At 48.2% G+C, this 17870-nt stretch overlaps 1 protein-coding gene across 1 annotated transcript in view; it reads right to left on the bottom strand.

Annotated features, from left to right (window-relative positions):
* Positions 1-17450, bottom strand: part of TOMM40 (translocase of outer mitochondrial membrane 40) — a 142602-nt gene extending 125152 nt beyond the window's left edge. Inside the window, exon 1 of the mRNA XM_086933154.1 lies at positions 17318-17450. The gene's annotated coding sequence lies outside the window, so the exon portion shown is untranslated. The remainder of the gene's footprint in view (positions 1-17317) is intronic.
* Between the last annotated feature and the right edge of the window lie 420 nt (positions 17451-17870).

Here is a 17870-nt window from a genome sequence, read left to right as displayed (position 1 = left end):
AGCACAACATGGGAGCACCGAGGAAGGGGCTGAAACGGAAACCATTGTGAAGGTTCAATGCCGAAGTTCGAGGAGCCTTTCACGCCTCCCAGGTACAACAGTAGAAGCCCCCCCCAACAGGATTCAAATGCATCCAGAGTGGACACTGATTCAGTTTGGTCATTATCATCCCACCACACACTGTGCTCAATGAGGATAGTCCTTTGTATCTGAACTCCTGCTTCCTGCACAGTAGCAGAAAAGGTCAGTCTGGTAACCTGTCATTTTCACCATCTAGATGGGTGAGACCCGGGCCCTGAACTATAGCTCAAGCCTGTAGGGAGAATGGTCAGCTTTTGTTTTCTGAGCAGGTGGAGTTGATAAATGCCATTTTGGTTAACTTGCAAATTGAATGTAGGGAGAGGTACTTGTCTAAGATGTAACCAAGCAACTTAGCACATGGACTGAGGTTGGGTAAATAGTAAAGGATGAAGAGCGGTTAGCCGTTGCTGGAAGGGGGGGGGGGGTGTTTCAGTAGAGAATAGAAGGGATTCAATCTGCAGAGGGTTCAATTTCAATTAAAGTGGCAGCATCCGGTGTGCCTCATTGCAGAGGAAGGACTTCAAAGTCAGTATGTTTGATAGCTCAGACACTCGCAGTTCTAAGTTATAACGGCAAGTGTCTGAGCTATCAAACATACGAACTTTGAAGTCCTTCCTCTGTAATCAATTTTTTCACTTTCGCCAATTCAAATTATAACTAGGACTCATCCGCATACTGATGATTGAAAATGAGCTCATCTTGAAGAATTGTTGCTAGGGGTTCCAGATACAATTTGAACTGGCGAAAGGGAAAACATTGATCTATAAGATGATTCAGATTTCACTGGAAGTTGGTAAGATTCAAAGGAGTTGACTTTCTCACATTGGGAGCTTGAAGAGAGGAATGGCAGGCTCAGTACAGCTACCTCTGTTTCCCTTATGGAGGTCAGGATCTCGTGGACGGACTTGTGATCTAGCAAATCGATTAATGGTAGGACAATTTAAAGACAACTCATAAGGTACGATGAGTTGAGGATATCGAGACAAATGCCACCAGAAGTGTGCAGTTTTTTGTGCTCAGGGATTGAAATTCAGCTCTTGTAGGACAGGGAAGCAGGGACAAGAGGGATGGAGTTGCCATAGTAGATGCCTGTTCCCACTGCACATGCCATCATCACTAGAGGTGAAAATTACAAAAAGCAATTTGATGGACAGAATGTAGATCAATGTCTTACATTCACCCCAGTACAAGGATCTGGGCCTAAATCCATCGTTTTTTGCACTCCACACCACCCTGGGTCAGATAATGGCTTTATGCAAATCAGCTCTGACCCTGTGCCCCATGGGAACAGTCCAGTCCGAACTACAACAGCCATATCTTTCCCAGACCGGAATCAAGCATCCGAGGACCGGACCGGTTTCGAGGTAACACCTCTCATCAGCCCGGCTAGCTTGATTCCAGTGGTGTGGAGGCTCTGGGACCCACGTCTGAGCTACCCCAGTACACTCAGGGAGAAATTTACAAAAACAATTTGATGGACAGAATGTAGGGTCAGAGCTGATTTGCATATCGCCATTGTCTAACCCAGGGTGGTGTGGAGTGCAAAAAAACAATGGATTTGGGCCCAGATCTTTGAACTGGGGTGAATGTGTGACATTGATCCACATTCTGTCCATCACCTGTTTTGTTTGCATCATCACTAGAGGTGGCCCCTCATACAACACCATATGGCGCCAGAGTGGTTTCCTAGTCCGGGCCTAAATTGGCAGCGATGCGTGTGCATAACAGGGCGTCATAGCCAGGCAGCGCCAGTGAAGCTCATTACAAAAGAACAGGAAATGCAGAGCAACAGACATCAACCAATGAGCTCAAGAAAAAGAGCCACATGAAACAGTCCATTGATGGAAACCCAGAACTGTGTGAGAAGATCACAAGAGTGATTTACTATCCAAATACTGATAACAGTCAAGGCAGACCTCAGAACTGTGCGAGTAGGGTGCCTAGATCACAAAAGTGATCTGCTAACAAAATACTGACAACATCTTCAAAGAGGACCTCACAACTGTGCAAGAAGGGGGCCCAGGTCAAAACACAGTGCCAAACTTCCTAAATATTGATAACAGATGGCAACAAAACAATTTTTAGAACAATGCTCTAATGAGCGGTCCAGAGTGTTGAATAAACAATTATTCTGAGCACACGTAAATGAGATCTCTTGCCTCTGGTAATATTATAAAGGGACAAAACGAATGCTCCACATTTGTTCACTGAAAATACTGTCAACAGTCCACTAGTAATCCTCAGCAGCATCTCTGCCTATAAACCGGCATGGACTATAAGTCGTACATAATTTCGACAAAGGCCAGTAACAAGTGTCTACAACGTAAGATAGGTTTGAAAACTAAATCTGTAGCAAAGAAAGAGGACATGTGAGAACTGCAAGACTTTTAATGCGATACACAACCCAACGGAAGCCACTGCAGCATGTGGCCTGCACCAACTACAAACCACAACACTCGAACCATATCTTTCTACTCAAGGCCACAAGACGCCACCTACAAAACCACAACACTCGAACCATTTCCTTCAGCTCCAGGTCACAAGAAGCCATCTACAAAACCACAACACTCCAACCATATCCTTTTATTCCAGGCCACAAGACGCCACCAACAAAACCACAACACAAACCATATCCTTCTGCTCCAGGCCACAAGAAGCCACCTACAAAACCACAACACTCCAACCATATCCTTCTATTCCAGGCCACAAGACGCCACCAACAAAACCACAACACTCCAACCATATCCTTCCACTCCCGGCCACAAGACGCCACCAACAAAACCACAACACAAACCATATCCTTCTGCTCCTGGCCACAAGAAGCCATCTACAAAACCACAACACTCCAACCATATCCTTTTATTCCAGGCCACAAGACGCCACCAACAAAACCACAACCACATCCTTCTACTCCAGGCCACAAGACCCCACCTACAAAACCAAAACACTCGAATCATATCTTTCTACTCCAGGCCATAAGACCCCACCTACAAACCCACAACACTCCAACCATATCCTTCTGCTCCAGACCGTGCACACCCTGGTCATTCCCGGAGAAGAACTAACAGAGTTGTACCAGCACCTGTTAAAGAAAAAGACCACCTTGCTGCAGCAAACTTGCGAGAAGAGAACTGTGGACTATTTTGGCTGGGCTCAGTTCAAATTCAAGGACACCTCAGAAGAGTTTAGACTCAGCACAGCTGGGGGTCGATACTATCCTTACCCTACAGACAAAAGCCAATGCCCGTTGGCTCCAAATAAACAGTTGGGAAATGCTCAAGATGATGAACTGAACTAAGCTGGACGGGTGCATGACAGTGACGGACGGGTGCATGACAGTCATGGGCGGGTACATGACTGCTCGTCTCTAGACTCCAGGCGCTGAAACTGGTGAGGAGGGGGCGGACACGCAGCACCCCTAAAGAAAGAAATCAATAGAACTACACAAGATTTGGCCCATAATCAGTAAGTCTAGGCCCCAATAATGAGAAGAACAACACAAATGCCAATAATTATATCTTTTCTTGGAACCATCCACTCATGAGATCACACACACGTTATGATCAACAGCAATTTATTTGTTTTTCAAATATTTCTTATTTTTAGATCAATAATTTCTTCAATTTAGTCATTTCAACGCTCAATTTTCAATCATTAGAAAACTCGATATACAAAGAACATTTTGAAACATATACAAAAAAGAAAAGGCGATTAATCACTTTGTTTATAGAACAAAAACCATCACAATAATAGAACAAGCAATATTGAAGTAGCATAGGTTCCGTTGTTTTTTAGTTCATTTTTACCAAAAATTGCCCACAAAACTAATTGAGATGGTCATGTTTTACTCAGCGGGCCAACATCTAACGGTGCCCCTACTGGGTAAAGTGTTCCCATGGAGTGTTGATTAGGGTGAAGTCGTAGTGGCCTATTAATTTTTAGGCAAATTCTCAATAGCATGACCGAACAAGACATGCTCTCATACACAGAGGATCATAGTCAAAGGCTACTAAACACTCCTTCGCTCTTTTTCATATATTTAAGCTCTTCTGCCAAACAACAAAATGAATCTGAAGCGTTAATCAGATTAAAAAAGAAACAAATCAGGGCTGAATTGCATGGACGCTCCTTAATAGAACACTTGAAAGCAGGTACGGTTCCTTGGGAATTACACATACGGAAATTCCTGTAATTGTTACAGAAGACACAGTATATAACAAGCAAGTACAATGCAATAGGTCTCTCAACGACATTGTTTTGAGCTACTGGCATTGAAAATGTTATTGTTTTTTTTCCCTTCGTGAAGCATTAGTCAAATGGTATAATTGAAAATGGCAATAGCTCACTTTGTTAAAGTTGCGAAATCTATTGCATTGCACTTGTACTATAGTACATTCTCTCTCGAAACTCCATATTCTTTTACAACACATCAGGAAATATACCAATATACCTACAGCCGGGTATCAGTTACACCTGGAGGCAGATTGTCATGTCTTATTGGGTGCAGGGTGTGTAACCCGAGGTATAGCTCTGCTGTGAGAGCCTGCAAGACTAGAGGAAGAGGCTGTGTAACCTGAGGGATAGCTCTGCTGTGTGAGACTGCAAGACTAGAGGAAGAGGCTGTGTAACCTGAGGGATAGCTCTGCTGTGGTAGCCTGCAAGACTGGAGGAAGAGGCTGTGTAGCCCGAGGGATAGCTCTGCTGTGTAACCCTGCGCCACTGGATGAAATGAGGAGCAGTAACCAGAGGGATAGCTCTGCTGTGTGAGACTGCAAGACTAGAGGAAGAGGCTGTGTAACCTGAGGGATAGCGCTGCTGTGGGAGCCTGCAAGACTGGAGGAAGAGGCTGTGTAACCCGAGGGATAGCTCTGCTGTGGAACCCTGTGCCACTGGATGAAATGAAGAGCAGCAACCAGAGGGATAGCTCTGCTGTGTGAGACTGGAGGAAGAGGCTGTGTAACCAGAGGGATAGCTCTGCTGTGGAACCCTGCACCACTGGATGAAATGAAGAGCAGTAACCAGAGGGATAGCTCTGCTGTGTGAGACTGCAAGACTAGAGGAAGAGGCTGTGTAACCTGAGGGATAGCTCTGCTGTGGGAGCCTGCAAGACTGGAGGAAGAGGCTGTGCAACCCGAGGGATAGCTCTGCTGTGGAACCCTGCGCCACTGGATGAAATGAGGAGCAGTAACCAGAGGGATAGCTCTGCTGTGTGAGACTGCAAGACTAGAGGAAGAGGCTGTGTAACCTGAGGGATAGCTCTGCTGTGGGAGCCTGCAAGACTAGAGGAAGAGGCTGTGTAACCTGAGGGATAGCTCTGCTGTGAGAGACTGTAAGGAAGAGGCCTTGTAATTAGGTGACAGGTACCACAGGCCCTCAGGAACAGGCTAAAACCTTCACCCCAGCACATCCACCTTCCTGGGGGTATCTGAGGGCAAAACGGACCATATCAGTATTGATGCATAGGGATCGGCTGGGTCTGGGTCATATATTAACCTCGGTACACAATGAATGTGTGTCTATAATGAAATTGTTTCTCATGTAAAGCGTTCCGATACCAGATATCTTCGGGTCGAGTTTGCGCTATATAAAACGCTTTAAAAAAAAATCCAACTTCTGAACTTAAACAGCCGCTAAACACACTCTATTGCTTCCGGGTAGGAGGGAGCAGCAGTGTAATCCCAGGATGCATTCACGGACTTGCGTGTCAAATGGGGTAGTGAACTAAATTAGCATCCCACATTGAACTTTGGCGTGTGTTGTGTTGCTTTGTCCTTGGTTCACGGAGGAGCGGGGATATATCCCTCCAAAAAAGCAATCATTAGATTAATTACATTGGCGGCGTTAGATGGATTTACACCCTTCACCCCCATGTTGATTTTCAGGAAGAAGCGATAAAAACTTGCCCAAAAGTAATTCAAACGATGAACAAATGTCCCTTTTAATGGTGTTACTGGGTAGGCTTATTGCAAGTAAGCAGCAAATGTTGCCTCAACTTGGACTTTACAGAGAGAAGTCACAAAAATATATTCATGTTCTGATGTAACAGAAGGTAATGCGAAGATGCCACCCCCACAGAATGCAACCCGGAATGTGAATCAAGCATAGGAAATACCAGTCCCATTAATGGAAAGAAGTCGTACAACCCCCAATGCTCAGCTCCGTGCAAAACAGAAGACCTGAGGTAGGAGCACAGCTGACATTCACTCACCTCCAAATTGCTGGGAGCATGGGTCGGCTGTTTTTTCCCTACAGCCTTGCAGCTTTACACTCAGCTCACGACACACAGACTGCACAGCTTCTCTAGCGCCAAATCTACTCACACAAAACCAGCGCGCCAAATGAACCCACAGACGCGAATGGCAGACATTTGGAATCTCCAGATAGGCTGAAAAAGGGACGGAAGAACCTAGCCACCCGATTAGTAACTGTAGTCCTTGACGTATTGATTCAACTAGCTTCTGATTGGTAACACCAACGTTAATACCAGCCTTCCTGGTGACGCCATCTGTTGACAGCAGCAACCTTTCCGATAAACGATACGGCTGTGTGGCTGCTGAGCACGGCAGCGCACTGCACACGATTCATGTGGAAGAATGCCCCCTCGTAGCGACCATGGCAGGGTCAGGCAAGAAGCCATTGTTTTAAGTACCCAAGCTGGAAATGGACACAGTCGCCTGAAGTTAAATGTCCTGACCTCGCATATCATAGCTGCTGACATGCGCAGTCAGTCCTTAAAGTCCACAGCTGTGGCTTTTTTTCCCCACCAACTGGGAACCCCTGATTCAGTCAGATCTAGATATTAATGGAAGGCCATTTATGACATCAAGGGGAAGTGACATTTTATCACTACATACAGAGAGACCGGTTGGATTGTAAAGACGTTTGCTCCGAGGCGGGTGGCTGAAGCGAGGAGAGGCTGCCGAGCGGTCATTACAAGCGTGCAAGCCACGATAAAACAAGCTGTTGGAATCATGATCCCGCAGTACACGCCTCCAAGAGATAAGAAATTGCTTCACGACAGCCGTGAAGCAGACGACCCAGTCGGGATGGGCCGTCTAACAGGGAGAAAAGGTAGTGACCAAAAAGCATCCTTTTCAATGGGACGCCAGCGTTTAGCATAAACGCTGTCGCGACTCAATGAAAATGATGGGCGGGTCTTCAAGTCCCCTTCTGAAATCGCCTTATCCACAATAAGTGTAGCCGAGTGAGCAGCGCATGTGCACTGCACTGCTAGCGAGACCTAATAAAGGCTACAGCTGTATTGGTACTAAGTGTAGTCAAGACTTCATGGTTTTACTATTGAAACGGCGCAACAACTGTCTGGAGAATAGTTGCTTGAAATAGCTACGCTCGAGCAGGAGCTTAATGACAACCAGTCAATAACAGGCGCCAAGACTTTATTGTCCAAAATTGCAAAAGAGATTGCTGAATTCAAAGATTTCACAATAAATCAGAAAAGTGTTACATTTGAAAAAGACAAAAAGAACATCAGTCTAGAGACAACATATCCTTATTGGTAACCAGATTTCTAGTCGCAGATAGATTCCTCTCAGATTTTCAAGCCAGGTCACAACGAAAATTAATTTAATTTTCGGATACTTGAGCCTCCTCAACTGGAGGATCAGATATATGAGAAACTAGTTCAAATTACAATCAACAAAACATAAACCGTCAAACACCAGTCCCTTTTTAGGACTCGCTGAGCCAGCGCCTGCGCTGACTGCAAGACATTTTGTGTGTGGGCTTTGAAAAGTGCTACCACAGCTTTCTGGCTGGCATTGAGTGTGCAGTTACGCAAACAATGACGAGCAGAGGCACCATATGGCTTTCCTCTCTCGTTATGGTGCGCGCACACCACTCGCCAGCCCGTTTCCTTTTGCCATCGCACACGCGCACCTTCCCCACTACGTATTGCGTCTCGCGGCCAATGCTTGTTGGCTTTAAAATTCTGGTCACCCTACCCGAGTAGAACGGTTGGATACGCCTCCGACCTGTGGGCTCCTGACTGCAAAATTAAACTTGCGTTCTCCAACCAACTTTCCTGCAAGGAAGCAGCCACCTTGAAATGTTTCTTGTCTGAATTAGATAGCGCTTTCCAGCACATTAAAAAAACAATCTCGTAGAAAATTCGTCAACAATGGTCTCAGTTCGAAATATAATGCGAAGAAAAGGAGCACTGAGTGTAGAATGTAAATAGAATAAATACTAGCCTATATGACCATTCTATTAAAAAAAAAAATGTGAAATAGGAGGGCGCTACTGTGCGTACGGAGTGAAAAACTCAACTAATATCAATGTCTTCCGGTATCTCCTGTTACTTTGCATTTTGATGTGACATTCCAAGATGGCAGTCAGATACGTGCGGGGATTCCGGCAATGCTAGTCCTTCTTCTTCTATATCTACTGATACATGGTACCAGAGTCGGATGGAGTCTACTGTACTGCAAGCAGGGGTTAGGTAAGTAACAGTTTTTTGGCCTTTCTACCTATATCATTATGCCATATTGAACCTTTTGACCTTTTCAGCCATCAGAGACATTTCGCCCAAATACCAAGCGCAGGGCAGGCATTATAAAAGGTGTGCACCAGTCGTTTTCTTCTGGTCTCAAGCAGTGTATGATGCTGGAGCCTCGCTCGCCGCCCATGATTCGTTTTTTCCATCACTGACTGTTAGTCCAAGAACTGACATAATTCGATGCTCTCTCTCAGGGGCTTCGTTTAAAGGTAAGCATCGACGGCAGGCTGTGCATCAGTTCAGCGATTTTAAAGTTTGTATCACTGACATGGCTCTGGAGTGCCCCTCTCTGATGTGATTTAGAGTCAATCAGTGATGTGAATTCTAGCGTTTTTACTGACATGATTCTGGAGTCTCCGTCACAGGCAGGGTTCTAGGCTCTCTGTTACTGACATGATGCTGGGGGTTCCATCACTGAAGTGATTCTTGTGTCTCCATCAATAGCATTTATCTGGGTTTTCAATTAGAAAATAAGCATGAGGTCTCTCTTCCTCGGGGCATGATTCTCCATCCAGTTAGAAACTTGATTTATTTGGAGTGGTGTGGCTCACTGGTTAGAGGCGGCAGACCCGGAAGCAGAGGACGGCCCGGGACCAGGGTTCAATCCCCGACGCGGCAGGGTCGTGAACCAGGGTCAGCGGACTCGATAATTCTCGCCTAGGTGCCTACTCTAACCAGGGATCACACTCCGCAACTCTGGGCATTAGTTTGCCTCATCTCCACAACGGCCCCCCACAAACGCCGGGGATACCTGGTTTCACCTTGGAGATACCCAGGAGGGAACATCTCACAGGGAAAGCCAGGACGGGTTCCCCAGCGGTCTATAGCCCCAGGACGCCTCCGGGTATCAGTGCGCTTTACAAGACACACACATTTACATTTGGAACATGATTCTAAGGTTTCCGCTACATCATGATTCTGTGGTCTCCTCTTGTGGCATAGTTTGTGGCATGCACTACTCAGATGGTGTAAATCTGTTTTCTCCCATGAACTAATCTATATTTTGGACTCCATTACGTTATTCTGTGCTCTCTGACACACTGATACAAAGATGGGTCTCCATCAAGACATATTGCTGGAATTTTCATCACTGTCTTGACTCTATGCCACTTCACTCCACTCAACTCTCCTCTACACTACTCTGGGGCTCTCCATAACACTCCACTCCACACCGCTCCACTTTATGACACTCCACGCCACTCTTCTTTATCCCAATAATTTGGTTAATAAGCTTAAAAGGGTCTTTTGAAGCACAGACAAAGATAAACAAGCATTGATATAGCCATTAGGTCTCACATTTGGGGCCTTATAAGTGTTTAACCATGCAGCAGGTGATGTTGTTGCACCAAGGATATTGTGCTGGGTAACTAAAACCGTATAAGGTCCCAAAGGCGAGACCTTTGGCAATGCCAACACTTGTTTTAGGGAGAGGCCAGCAACATCTGTGAGGGAAAAACAGATTTGTAAATTAACTATGGTAAATGACAATGAGACGGAAATACTACAAAAATCCATTACCTCTCAGATCTTTAATTTGTCAGACAGACCTTTATCTAAAACTGAGGAAAGTATTTTGACTAAAGATCTCTCATTTGTACATGTTAAGCAAACAGATTTTACTAAAAAATGAAAATGGAAGTCATTGAGTTTTGTCGGACAATTCAACTTAAAGCATTCTTTTTGCACAATGAATACACACCAACTAAGGAAACTACTGGACTTAGAAACAACACTACTTTCAGCCCTTCACCTCATAAAATGCCTAAAAAGATTTGTCTTTTGAACACACTGTGCTATCAGCTATTCAACATATGGAAAACAAAAAGAATTTAATTTATCATAATATTTCCAAAATACAAAAGGGATATTAATCATGCTTAAAGAAGACAAGCCCATTGTTAGCAAACCGGCTAATAAGGGTGGAGCAATTGTGATTTGGTCCACCGAAGATTACAAACAAGCATTTGCAATGCAATAGGTCTCGCATTAGGAAAGTTTGAGCTATTGGTCTTGTAAATGACTATTTTTTATTTATGTGTTGGTTTTGAAAATAGCTAAATTAATAGCTTTGTCATTTACAATGCCAATAGTTATAACTTTCGCAAATGTGACACCTATAACCTGGGGTGCTGTGGAGTGGTACTGTGGTGGTGCCGAGTGGTGCTGTGGTGGTGCCGAGTGGTGCTGTGGTGGTGCCGAGTGGTGCTGTGGTGGTGCCGAGTGGTGCTCTGCAGGGGGCTGGCACGGCACAGGCTGGCAGGCAGTGCACCAAGTCCGCACTGTGTACCATGCTCCACCCGTGCACTGGCCCCCCCGCCGGCCACATGGAGGCAGTGTACGGTGTCTACACCGTGCACGGGCAGACAGTGCACGGCGTTCCTGGTGTGCGCCAACTGGTGGGGCACTGCTTCCTGGATACGAGCTGGCAGGGAGCGAACTGTCTCACCAGTGCACGTTGGCAGGGTGGGCTCCAACTCCTCTGTGCACGTCAACAGGGTGGGCGCTACCTCGTGGGGGCGTGCTGGTATCCGGGACGCTGTCTCCCCCCTGCGCTTAGCAAATGCAGGCTCTGCTTCTAGACTGCTAGCGGGTGGCATAGCGTGCCCTGTCTCCCCTCTACGCTTTGGCAGGGGGGGTGCTGTATCCTCCGGGCACATTGGCAGGATGCACACAATTTCTTTAGTGTACACTTGCGGACACGGTACTAGCTACAGCCGGCCACAAAAAAAAAACAAGACGTGAGTGTGCACTGCCGAAACCGAAAACCTGTTGTGGGGCGGGACTTCCGTCTTCTGAAGCCCGCGCCCACGGAGTGGCTGACCCAGAGGAGCAGTGGTGACGCGGGGCTCCCATGCCTGAGGGAGAGCCCTGCGGAGGCTGCAGAAGTCCGGTGTGGCGCCGAAGCGGTGAGTGGGGCTTAGTTGTACTGGGGCAGGGGGTGTGTGTTGTGTGTCTCTGTATGTGTGCGCTCGTGTGTGTGTGTGTGTGTGTGTGTGCGTGCCCGTTTGTGTGCGTTTCTCTGTGTGTGCGCTTGTGTGTGTGTGCGTGCCTCTCTGTGTGTGCGCTGGTGTGTGTGTGTGTGTGTGTGTGTCTCTCTGTGTGCCCTCGTGTGTGCGTGTGTCTCTCTGTGTGTGCGCTCATGTGTGTGTGCATGCGTATGCGAAACGAAAGCAGGGGGGGTGTGGCTGTGTGTGTACGCGAGAAGTGCATGAGGCTTTCAAGGGAGACAGGAAATGGTGAACTCGCACGACCTGATCCGATTCTGGCATGCTGCGCGTGCCCATCTCCTGTCTCCTTGAAAGCAGACTCGCCGACTATAGGTCTCGCTGCGACATCGCTTCGCGATGCGTCGCAGGTGCGAGACCTAAAAAAAAAAATCACTTGAAAAAAATCATACATCAGAATTGCCATTTAATTGCACATTTAGACCCATCATTCAAGACTCCTTGGTTTGCTCTTACAAAGAAAAAGTTTAAGGGATATACTAGTAAGAGCATCGACTCCAAAAGCATCAGTAAAAGGTACAATGCAATAGTTCCTTATTCTTCCACCAAGCCAGGGACACCACAAATGTGGTACATGCATCAATTGTCATCCAACTGTCGAAGGAATAACTTTCACGCATAAGAAAATCCACAGGAAACATGTTTTTTCCAATTGTAAATCAAAGAATGTGGTATATGGAATTATATGTCCGTGGAATATGTTGTACATCGGAAAAACTAATCAAGTAGTGCATCAACGCACGACCCAGCACAAATCTAGGATTCGAAAAAAAGTCCTCAAGACACCTCTAGTCACACATTTGTTTGATGAAAACCATCTGGCAACAGATTTAAAATGGACTGTGCTAACAGCGATTCAGGCAGAACACGAAGGTGGAGATCCCAAAACGCGTTTAATACAACAAGAAGCATTTTTACTTGCAAAGTTTAATACTGCCACTGAAGGGCTGAATGAAATGAAAAAATTACAACACCTTTAATACAGTGATCCTGGAATACTCAGCTTTAAGATAAAGAACCGGAATTTTTACATACATGTTCATTCCTAAGTTCTGATTGCAAACATAAGTTTTCAAAAGAATCCATTGCTTTTGAATTACGACATTTCCCACAAACCATTGGGTTGGTCCCTTTGCTTTCACATTAACTATAGATCAATATGTGGCAAATATAGCGTCAAGTGGTCTCTAATAGAAGCAATTTGCCCCTTTCTTCTTTTGAGACATTCAAGACTTATGAATCGAGGCAACGGGTTTGCTGTCACACTTTCTATTTTCCAAGAAAACATTGTTGATTGCTCAGTTTTTTTCTTCTTCAAAAAAACGTTATTGGTTTTTGTTCAATGCGGGAAGCCTTTGTCAGACACGACTTCCGGGAGAGACACTCAATTGTATAAAAATAAGATTCTTTTCCGGGTAGATACTGTCGCCAGGATTGAATTTTGAAGTACTGTATCGAATTGAAAACGGGACAAGGTTAGTCTATTCACCTCCCTGCATCACCGCATGGCTGTACATTTAGACAGCCAAAGTGCCTTGATCGATGTCAATGTAAATGTAAATCCAGTACTTGTATAGCGCACAAATCACCCCCGAAGGGGTATCTCGGCGCTGGGGGCCGTTGGGAAGATTAAGCAAGCTATTGCCCAGAGTCGCATGGTGCTGGGCAAACCCCTGCCGCCGGAGCCAGGAATCGAACCGTGATCTCCAGCATCCAGCGTCAGTCGCCCTGGCCGCGGCGCCACACCTCTTCCTGGCAGTTTGCGAAGTAGGGAGTGCAAGCTAAATGCGTCAGCTTCTAAAAAAGTCAGTAGTTGGCTTGATCTTGGAAAGGAAGCTTGGTGAATGTAGTTCATTTTTGGCTCTTCATTTTGGGAATTTATTTTAAAAAAGAAAGAACGGGTACCCTGTGGCAAAAATATGAACGCTTCCCTTCAGGATAGATGTAAGTGAATTTACCAGCATTTGACATCAGATCAATGTTTATACATAGTGTGACTCCGTGTCCTATTCTTTGTAGGTGTCTGAAGGCTTTCAGATTGATGACTAACTATTTTGGCGTTCAACTAAGGTAGTGAGGATATTTAAGGTAATTTAGAGCGAAAGGGTGTGCTTGATTGTGTGAAGATTGAGTAATGAGAATTTAGAAAATAAAAATATTGTTTTGTTTGATTTTTCAGCATTCTAGGGTTCTGGGTCCTGCGGAGAACCCCAAAATTCAATATAAAGGGGTCCAAAACGCGCCAACATTTTTTCCACCAAACAAGTGCGTTTTATGATAATACTGTATCTGAGAAAAACGTATTATTAAAAAAAAGAGCGATTTCGCTTGGAGCCCAGTAGGGACACTAATGTGTTGGCCCGCTGAGTAAAACTTGACCATCTAAATTAGTTTTGTGGGCAATTTTTGGAAAATATTAACTTAAAAAACAATGAACCTATGCTGCTTCAATATTGTTTGTTGTACTATTGTGATTTTTTATACAAGAAATTACACCACAAAGTAATAAATTGATCACCTTTATTTTTTGTATATGTTTTTAATGGTCTTTCTGAGTATCAATTTTTCTAATGATGTTTGAAAATTGAGTTTTGAAATCACCAACTTGAAGAAAACGTTCATCTAAAAATAAGATATTTGGAGAAAAAAAATTGATGTTGATCAAAAGGTGTGTGAGATCTCATGAGTGGATGATTCTATGAAAAGATATCATGATTGGTAGTTGTATTGAACTTCTAAACCAAGAAAAGCATGACGGAGAGAAGAAGGTGCAGGACTGTCATGGATGGGTACACGAGTTCTCACCAATAGGCCCCAGGAACGAGGACGAAGCGATGGAGATGCCACCCCTCACAGCAGCTTACTTGCCTGTGAGCGTCACCAGGACCCCCTGCCCCTAAAACATGACCAGGATCTCAGAAAGAGGCAGGTGCATGACTGCCATGCAGCCGTTCATGAGCCCCTGGCTCCACCCCAGGTTCTGCCTCATCTCTGAGGCCGGCTACACAGTGAAGACCCCCTTCCATCACCCCAGAGACTGGGGGTGTTCAACAACCCCCCCCCCCCCCAGGGTCGAGACCACACCCAGCGGCATGGACTACAGGAGGACATTGGGGCCTCCCTTTCCTTTCGGGGCCACTTGGTGAACCCCATCGCTGTCCCTCTTCAGTCCCCCCCATCACACTGTCACCCTCCAGGCCCCCAACATCACTGCCACTCTCAAGGCCCCCAACATCACTGCCACTCTCAAGGCCCCCACATCACACTGCCCCCCTCTCCAGCCCCCCCCCCCCATCACACTGTCACTCTCCAGGCCCCCACATCACACTGTCACTCTCCAGGTCCCCACATCACACTGTCACCCTCCAGCCCCCCACCAATGTCCCTCTCCAGCTCCCCTATATCACTGTCCCTCTCCAGCTCCCCTATATCACTGTCACTCTCCAGGCCTCCACATCACTGCCACTCTCCAGCCCCCCACATCACACTGTTACTCTCCAGGCACCCCACATCACTGTCACTCTCCAGGCCCCCCACCACTGTCACTCTCCAGTCCCCCAACATCACTGTCACTCTCCAGGCATCCCAACATCACACTGTCACTCTCCAGGCATCCCAACATCACACCGTCACTCTCCAGGCACCCAACATCACACTGTCACTCTCCAGGCATCCCAACATCACACTGTCACTCTCCAGGCACCCAACATCACACTGTCACTCTCCAGGCACCCCAACATCTCTCCAGGCACCCCAACATCACTCCAGGCCCCCAACATCACACTGTCACTCTCCAGGCACCCCAACATCACACTGTCACTCTCCAGGCACCCCAACATCACACTGTCACTCTCCAGGCACCCCAACATCACTGTATCTCTCCAGGCCCCCCACCACTGTCACTCTCCAGGCCGCCCCCCACATCACACTGTCACTCTCCAGGCACCCCACATCACACTGTCACTCTACAGCCCCCCCACATCACACTGTCACTCTACAGCCCCCCCCCCCACATCACACTGTCACTCTACAGCCCCCCCCCCACATCACTGTCACTCTTCAGGCCTCCACATCACTGCCACTCTCCAGGACCCCCCCCCCCACCCCCACATCACACTGTTCCTCTCCAGGCACCCCACATCACTGTCACTCTCCAGGCATCCGAACATCACACTGTCACTCTCCAGGCACCCCAACATCACACTGTCACTCTCCAGGCACCCCAACATCACACTGTCACTCTCCAGGCACCCCAACATCACACTGTCACTCTCCAAGCACCCCAACATCACACTGTCACTCTCCAGGCACCCCAACATCACACTGTCACTCTCCAGGCACCCCAACATCACACTGTCACTCTCCAGGCACCCCAACATCACACTGTCACTCTCCAGGCACCCCACATCACTGCCACTCTCCAGGCACCCCACATCACTGCCACTCTCCAGGCACCCCACATCACTGCCACTCTCCAGGCACCCCACATCACTGCCACTCTCCAGGCACCCCACATCACTGCCACTCTCCAGGCACCCCACATCACTGCCACTCTCCAGGCCCCCCACATCACTGCCACTCTCCAGGCCCCCAACATCACTGCCACTCTCCAGGCCCCCCATATCACACTGTCACTCTCCAGGCCCCCCAACATCAACTGTCACTCTCCAGGCACCCCACATCACGGTATCTCTCCAGGCCCCTCACCACTGTCACTCTCCAGCCCCCCCCCCCACATCACACTGTCACTATACACCCCCCACATCACACTGTCACTCTACAGCCCCCCCCCACATCACAATGTCACTCTACAGCCCCCCCCCCCACACTGTCACTCTCCAGACCCCCACACTGTGACTCTCCAGACCCCCCCCCCCCCACATCACACTGTCACTCTTCAGGCCCCCCACATCACTGCCACTCTCCAGGCCCCCAACATCACTGCCACTCTCCAGGCCCCCCATATCACACTGTCACTCTCCAGGCCCCCCAACATCAACTGTCACTCTCCAGGCACCCCACATCACGGTATCTCTCCAGGCCCCTCACCACTGTCACTCTCCAGCCCCCCCCCCCCCACATCACACTGTCACTATACACCCCCCACATCACACTGTCACTCTACAGCCCCCCCACATCACAATGTCACTCTACAGCCCCCCCCACACTGTCACTCTCCAGACCCCCACACTGTGACTCTCCAGACCCCCCCCCCACCCCCCACATCACACTGTCACTCTTCAGGCACCCCACATCACTGTCACTCTCCAGGCCCACCACCACTGTCACTCTACAGCCCCCCCCCGCATCACTGTCACTCTCCAGGCACCCCACATCAGTCACTTTCCAGGCCCCCCCTTCACTGTCATTTTCCAGCCCCCCCCCCCCCTTCACTGTCACTCTCCAGCCCACCCAGTCACTCTCCAGCCCCCCCGCATCACTGTCACTCTCCAGGCCCCCAACATCACTGTCACTCTCCAGCCCCCACCCCCCAGCCCCACCCCCACCACTGTCACTCTCCAGGCCCCCCCACCATCCCTGTCACTCTACATGCCCCCCCATCACTGCCACTCTCCAGTCCCCACCCCACCCCCCTCACCCCCCCAGTCACTCTCCAGGCCCCCCTCACTGTCACTCTCCAGGCTCTGGGCTGTACTCCATCCCCCGGGGGTCCGGGGGCCCCGTCTCTGCCCACCAGCCCTCCCCGCTCACTCACCGGGCTCGGAAGGTCGAAGATCCGGCTGCTACAGAGACTCACGCACCGTCAGGGACACCCGAACCCTGCACCTGCGAGTCCCGCCCCTGCAGCACTGCTATTGGCGGCCCGTGGGAGCACAGTCATGGTTACGCAAACCCGTTCGTTCAGTTACCTGCCACTCCTAGTCCGTTTCCCTGGACACTGACGCCCTTTCTTACTCATTCAGCATTGGTTGCTCCTTTCCGTCCATTATACCGATCGTGCTTGTTATTGGACAGTACGGATAAAGAGGCTGATTCCGCAGGGAGCCCTCGAGCCTCTTCCAGCTCTCCCATTGGTTGAACTGCCTCCAGCGCGACTCTGATTGAATCCAGTGGCCGCTCTCGCGGCTCACCCCTCCCCGCAGTTTGGCTGCACGGTATGGTCCATGTGAGCAGGAGCCGGCAAGGTCAGGTGTGCTGGGACCACAATGCAGTGCGGTGACCCCGTGCGCGGAGCGTCGAAACAAACAACGGACTCACTGAGCGCAGACTGAAAACAGCGCATTGGTACCGAGAGTGGAAACAAAAGA

The sequence above is a fragment of the Lissotriton vulgaris genome, chromosome 7, assembly GCF_964263255.1.
Source record: "Lissotriton vulgaris chromosome 7, aLisVul1.2, whole genome shotgun sequence".
Lineage (NCBI taxonomy): Eukaryota > Metazoa > Chordata > Amphibia > Caudata > Salamandridae > Lissotriton > Lissotriton vulgaris.
Note: the sequence above shows the minus strand (reverse complement) of the source record. Positions and strands in the feature narration are given on the sequence as shown.